This window comes from Cavia porcellus, unplaced genomic scaffold (assembly GCF_034190915.1).
Source record: "Cavia porcellus strain 051 isolate PalLab524CR breed Dunkin Hartley unplaced genomic scaffold, mCavPor4.1 scaffold_29, whole genome shotgun sequence".
Lineage (NCBI taxonomy): Eukaryota > Metazoa > Chordata > Mammalia > Rodentia > Caviidae > Cavia > Cavia porcellus.
The window spans coordinates 31017929-31025348 of record NW_026947512.1 but is presented as its reverse complement, the minus strand read 5'-3'; the positions used below and the strand labels follow the sequence as shown (position 1 = coordinate 31025348).

Sequence of the window (7420 nt, the reverse complement as noted above, 5' to 3'; positions counted from 1 at the left end):
TCCTGACTGCTGCCTTCTCAGCAAAATCCTTATAGACCAGTAGAGAGTGACATGAGATTTTCATACTATTAAAGAAAAATGTCAATCAAAAATACCTATTTCCAGCAAGCTATCCTTTAGGATAAAAAAAATATAATTCATTCCCAGAAAAATAAGGGTTGAGACTATGCCTCCACCGTATCCATCCTATAAGAAATGCTAATGGGATTTCTTCAATTGAAAGAAAAATAAATTAATGAATAAGAAAAGTACAATAGAAAGTGTAAGCTTTACTTGATAATTCTAACAACTGTAATGAGAATAAAATGAGGAGATAGTAATGAGAGATGGAAAGTTTATTTTGAGATAAGAAGTGGAAAAATCTAGGATAAGAGACATTGACAGTTTAGGAATGAAGTGATGGAAATGTCAAGAAATATCAAGTTAAAGAGGAAAGGATTTTTTAGTCAACTGCACGTTTTGAGAGAAAGACATAAGTCAAAGTTCATACTGCCTTTTTTGCAAATCAAACTTCAGCCAAAGAAAAAAAATTCTTTCCAATTTTTAAAAACTAGAGTGCAAAGCAATTCCAATCTTAATATATGTCCAAGAGAACTCGTAGCAATATGTCAATAAGATATCTGCACGTTTGTGTTCCTTAAAGTATTATTCACAACATCCAAGATATGAACTCAAACACAGTACCCCCTGGATAACAAATATATGGTACATATACATGATGGAATATTATTCACTCTTAACAAAGAAGAAAATTTTGTCACTTGTGAAAAGGTAGAAGAATCTGAAAGATATTACAGCAAGTGAAATCAGCCTAAATCAGAAAAATAAACACTGTATGATTTCATTCATACGTAGAACGTAAAAAAGTCAAAGTTATAGAAGTGGGAGTGTGGAATAGAATGGAGGTTACTCAGAAGCTCTGTGTGTGTGTGTGTGTGTGTGTGTGTGTGTGTGTGTGTGTGCAAGCATGCGCGCACGTGTGTGTGTGTGTGCAAGCATGCGCGCGTGTGTGTGTGTGTGTGTGTGTGTGATGGGGACTGGAGTTCTTGGGGAGATGTTAGTCAAGAGGCAATATTTTAATAGGTTATCATTAAGGAGCTTTTTAGATCTATCTCACAGTATGGTGATCGTAGTTAATAGTGATATATACTTCAAAACTACTGAGACTAGATTTTGTGTTATCACCACAAAAAGAGTGTGAGATGAAAGATATGTCCATTAGCTTGATTTATTCATCCATAATGTATATTATATATATATATATAAATCACCTTGTGTACCATTTCAATACCCAATTATCTGTGAATTAAAATAAAATTTGAATAATCAATATTGTTATGAAGCATGCAAATAAATAGGTAATGTGAATTCTGATTTAACTTGTATATTTATATGATAAAATTAAAAGAGCTATAAATCCCAATCATTATATTATATAATGACAATTACATTAAAATTCCTAAAACATATCATCAGAATTCAGAGCTAATGAAAAGTGTTTCTTCTTCTTATATACTTTATAAGCAGCATATAAGACTTTTATCCTTATTTTCATCCTATGTTTTCAAGCGAAAGCAAAACAAACCAAAAAATCTTGTATTTTGTTATATTTCTCTTATAATGATTTTTTTCAAGAGACTTCTGAGTGACAACTTTTCATTTACATGACTTTAGTTAGTACAGGATCTCAAATATAACTATTTAACCTCTCTGTTTATCACTGGAGTCCTGTCTGCTCGCACACACAATACTACAGACACTCGTTAAAGATATAAAGGTAAACAAACACGGAAAGCCATTATTAACCTTGTGAAACATCTCAAAGACAAATATGTACACTAAAGCAATTTTATGGAGCAATAGAATTATACCAGTTATGAAAAGAGCAATCAATTTAATTTCAGTAAACATTTCTTACAGTATAAGCGTATGTACAGAAAAGTATAAAAATCTAATTTTTCAAAAATAAAGTACACATCTCTATGTAAAACCACCCAGGCCATGAAAAAAATTGTCTTCTTTCTGCAAGGCCTCCTTCATGGCACATTTCAGTCATTACCCCTCTACATATTATGTATGGTTCTACAAATTTCTTAATGTTATAGAAATGCAATTATATTATACAAATTTATTTGAGATTAGTTTTCATATGTTTATGAGATGTATCTCTGTTATTGTATCTAGTGAGACTTTTCATTATTCATTATTACTATAGAACATTTTATACATGTACTACACAATTAATTTATCCTCTTTATTGCAAATGAATACTTGGATTGTTTCTAGTGTGTGTGTTTTTTTCCACAAACACATATGAATACAACAACTACTTTTAAAGTTCATTTAAATTTTTGAATACTTCCTATAGCTTTTAAATATTTTAATAGTTTCAGTAAATTAGAAAATCTAATAACATTTCCTATTGTCACCTCCATCATGTCATACTAAATATTACTTCTCAAGGTGAAATAATAAAAGGATCATTTAAAAAAGGAGAGACTATTTTAGAGATTAGCATTTTAACGGTAACATAAAACAATTGTATCTGCAACCATTTCACTAATATGGTCAACCACTGACATCTATTGGCAAAAATGAGCAGATTGGTTTATTTAACTCATAAAAGAAGGCAGGATTTTTCATTAATGGCTCTACTAGCTTCCACATTACAAGTTTATTTAGAAACAAATGTTTAAGTTAAAGTTTTGGTCAACTTACCTAAGAACTTGATTATTTAAAATACATGGCTCAAATACTGAAGTTAACAGTTTTAAGAGACTGCAGTAACTATATTTTTTCCTCTCACAGGAAGATTACAAATTATAAAATCAATTTTGTTGTTCAAAAAGATTAAATATTTGGTCTTAGAGTGTCAAGTTTGAGGTATTTTCATTTATCAAAAGGTTAAATTCAACGAAGATGAAGCATTTCTTACAGGAGGGTAGGGTGTGCTGGGATCATGCTAGGAATTTTTCAGTGTCCAGCATCCCCAACACTTTTTTACATTTTATTTTCAGGTGGGGTCTCCCTAAACTACCGAGCTGCCAAGGCTGGAATGGGAGAATGGAACTTGTAGCCTTCCTGCCTCACAGGCCAGAGTGCTGAGAGTACAAGCTTGCATCACCATGAACCAGCTTCCTAATTCTTAAAAATAAAATGTATTTTCAAGAAAATCAGATCAAAATCATTTTTAATTATTTTGTGCACATTCATGGGTTTTTCAGTCTCTTTATTCCATCCTTTTTTGCTAAAATTCTTCTTCCACTAAGTACTATCTACCGTGCATTTTTATTACTTCAAGACAATGCATTATTAAGGTGTCATTGCACTAGCAGGCCTCAGGGAATGACGTCATTCATCCATACATTCAGGCATATGGTAAATACCTCTACATGCTACATACTGCCGTAGGTACTACAACAAAGAAGGACACAAAAAACTAATTTATCTGGACTTTAAAGAGGAGAAACTAGAGAAATAAAATGATATGGCACAGCAGATCACATGGCAATGTTGTTATGCGTTATGAATAAGAGAAAGCTGCAAAAGTAATAAAGATAATCAGGGAGGAGAGGCTGCAATATTGTCAGCCATTGCTGAAAAGCAAAAGCCACAAGGAGACCAATGTGGCTGGAGTGGAATGAGTAAAAACACAGGCGAAAGGCGTGTCTCAGAAAGGTGACACAGTCCTCTAGAAGTTATCTAGGAAGGCTCAGGCCTCATGGAGTACGAAGAAAAGCCACTGGGAGGTTGAGTGGAGAGTGGAAGAGTGACGGGATCTAACAAGCTGCCATGTTGAGAACGGTCTGTGGAGGGAACAGCTAGAGTTTAAAAACCAGAGAGATGGTTCTGAAACAACTAGAAATCTAGTGAAGGTTTTTGGCCCAAGGCAGGGACAGAGATGGGTAACTTAAGATTTGGTGATTTATTTTCTTTTGTTTTAAATATAGTGGGGATTGAATCCTACATTTTAAGCACTCTAAAACTGAGATGCTTTACCAGTGTTTTTGGGATTTAGTTTTGTTGTTTCTTTGTTTTCTTTGTGTGTGTGTGTGTGTGTGTGTGTGTGTGTGTGTGTGTGTGTGTGTGTGATGGGTCCACTTTGAATAGTTAAGGCTGGTCTTGAAATTGCCATCATCCTGCCTCAGCCTCCCTAGTAGCTCAGATGATAGACATCAGCCACCATTCTCACCTGGTGTGTGTATTTTGAAAGTAAAATCACCAATAGGATTTGGAAACTGAATGGAAGAGAAACAAGAAGGAAAAAGAAAGGGCTATAAATAAAGTCAAAACTACTTTCCCTCTGCAAATACTATACACACACACAAACCCTCAGCGTTGGACAGTCAGATCATTCTTTATTCTACTTAAATGTATGATAAATTGATGTAATGCAAGAACTTGACAACTCTCCAAACAAAATTCCTTCTTTCATAACGTTTCTGTGGACAAGCATGTGAAAACGACCTGCAAATGAAAAATCTATTATTATCTTCCCAAGTATATTTCAGACATATAACAAAATATGATCTCAATTTAACCATAATGCAATAGTTTTGAATTGTTCCTTGTGAACTTTTGGGAAATCTAGTTTCTATAGTTTCTTCCTCGTACCATGAGATATTACCAGATCCCTATTCCATTTAATTATAAAATTATAACTGATAATATTACTTGATAAAAACATAGCAGAGCATTGATACATTTCTAGGTTTATATCATTAAGGATACATAGACTCATTTCAGCAGTGTTTGTTAGATGGGCGCTTGATCAGTTTCAGAGGCAATCTATTAGCCGGAACGCCACACAGCACCTCTGATTCAATCAGGAGACCTGAAGAACTCAGCACTGTGGGTGGCACACTCTGATTTCCTTTTATTTCCTCCAACTGTTTACACTGTTGGAGTGTGTGATAAATCCTTTTGTAAGATATTATTGAACCTATTATGAAAACATTTTAGAGCAATTCTAGAAGAATTCTATCATTCAAAGCAGTTCCCTGAACTTTTTGGCAAAGCTGCTTTTATTGAAACACTTGTTTACTCTTTCTATTATACTTTTAAAATATTGTTTGTTTACACGTTTATCCCAAAGTCAGTCTTTGATACTCCTAATCGTTATGTTATTTTAACTTCACGTACTTAAATTATTCAATTCTATGCACAATTAACTTATAAATAAAGATTCTATGAAAGTAACTCAAATGAAGATAGTTCTGTGTAAAACTACTGTGTGTGTGTGTGTGTGTGTGTGTGCGTGTGTGTATTCTGAGCTTAAAATTTTTCTCTCCTTCTCTTGTTCCTGACATTCCATTTTCAATATCCTTCGTCTCTCACTGGATTGTGAATGTGCCCTTTCACTATGTCTGAAAATATTTCAACCTTCACCATTCATTCTAAGAATCAGCAATATGTTATATTTTTATAGAACCTTTCTTCCAGGGAACAGAGAGTGTTTCATATATATTACCACATTCATCCTTAAAATTTCTCTCACAACACCCATAGGCCTGGCTAAACTATGCCTCTGTTGAAACCTCAATCCGTATCTTTAGCTCTTTCTTCCTTGACTGCTTTTCCTATAAACTCTGTAAATCACATTTTCAGAATCTTGCATCTGTAGAAAATATGCATAATTCTATCACTCGAGTGACCTTTCTCTCCAACCCTGTGCTGAGAAGTCACTCATTTCAAAACTTTACCAGTCTACCTAGAGGCACTAGGTTACCAGGAGTTTGTTATTTCTCTATTTAATGACAGTGAAATGAGCTACCTGAATAACATATTGTGACTACCGCCTACTTTTAACCAAGCCATTTATATTTGCTGTAAGTTATATGTATCCATTTTTACTTTTAAAATAAATGCTTAATATTTCATATTCGAATTTTATTTGACATCTATGCTCATGTCTGATTTAAAATACATTTGCTTTAGCCATAGTAGCTGTTATTTGTTAATATTTACCATACAGAATTCAGTTTGATAAATGCTCAATTGGTATGACCTAATTTATTCCTGACTAAAAGTATAAAAATTCAATCCTATTTTTATATATTACAGATAGAAAAATCAAAGTTTTTAAAGGAAAAAAAAACACTGGTTTGAGCCTTCTTCCTGGGTAGTATAAAGTTTGCTGTCTCCTTTTTCTCCTTTGTTGCACAAAACTGCATCATCTCAGTTGTTTCCTGTACCAAATAGCTGTCACTCGTGCTGGGCTGTGCAGACAGCCTCTGACTGTCGTCACCCTTCCACAGCCTCACCAAGGGAAAAAAAATGGTTGAAGCAGATCACCCAGGAAAGCTCTTTATTAGTGGGTTAATACAGAAACAAATGAGAAAGTGGTGGAAGCAGTATTTGGAAAATCTGGACAGATAGTGGAAGTGCTCCTGATGAAAGACAGAGAAAGCAATAAATCAAGACGATTTGCTGTGGTTACCTTTGAAAGCCCAGTGTCGTGAATGGGAATTCCTTAGATGGAAAAGCCATCGAGGTGGAAAAAGTCACCAAACCACCATTTGAAAGTAGTAGATGAGGAACACTTTCGACCTGCAAGAAGCAGAGGCCTCCCCAGAGGTCTTAGAGGAGGAAGAAGAGGAAGTGGAGGAATGAGGGGACCTCCCTCACACGGAGGGCACATGGATGACAGTGGCTACTCCATGAATTTTAACATGAGTCCTTCCAGAGGACACTTTCCAGTGAAAAGGGGACCACCATCACAAAGTGGGCGTGCTCCTCCTAAAAGATCAGCCCAATGAGGACCAGCTCACAGCAGCAGCGGATTGGGAGAAAGAACTCGTGGATCATGTAAGGAAAGTGCTATTCACCCAGTAAAGCCCCCCCCCCAAAAAAAATGGGTAATTCTGGCCATAATTCACCTTGTTGACATTGGGAATCTGCAAGAACCTCCCCTTTTTCTCCCCCAGTAGGAATATTTAAATGTGTGTTTAAAAAAAAAAAAAAACTATAGAATACTAAATAAAAAGTTTGGCCCAAACCAAAAAGAACAAAAACAAAAGCTGGTTCAAGGATATACATAGCGTAGCTTGACCTGAGGTAGCCAGTGCACATTTCTCTTTATCCTTCTATGTGTCCTCCCAGCAATTACCTTAGCCTGAAAGCCAAAAAAAAAAAAAAAAAAAAAAAAAGCAATATGACTATTTTGATAAATTCATCGATTGTCTACAAAAATGCTATATTATGTTTTGATGCTGAATTCCAGATTTGAACTAGTTCAGAAAATCAGTCTAAAAAATAACACTAAATAAACAAATTAGTAATTATCAAATGTAAATTTTTTTCAATCACTGTATTTAATTAGATTTGAAATAATTGTTTTATATATTTTTTTAAATGAAATTAAAGTCACTAGATAAAAGTGAAGCAGAAAGAGATTGTATTGTATAGGAAAGAAAATTTT

General features: G+C 34.3%; 1 pseudogene; it reads left to right on the top strand.

Annotated features, from left to right (window-relative positions):
- Nucleotides 1–6276: 6276 nt before the first annotated feature.
- On the top strand, nucleotides 6277–6929 carry LOC100713302 (RNA-binding motif protein, X chromosome-like; annotated as a pseudogene).
- The last annotated feature ends 491 nt before the right edge of the window (nucleotides 6930–7420 follow it).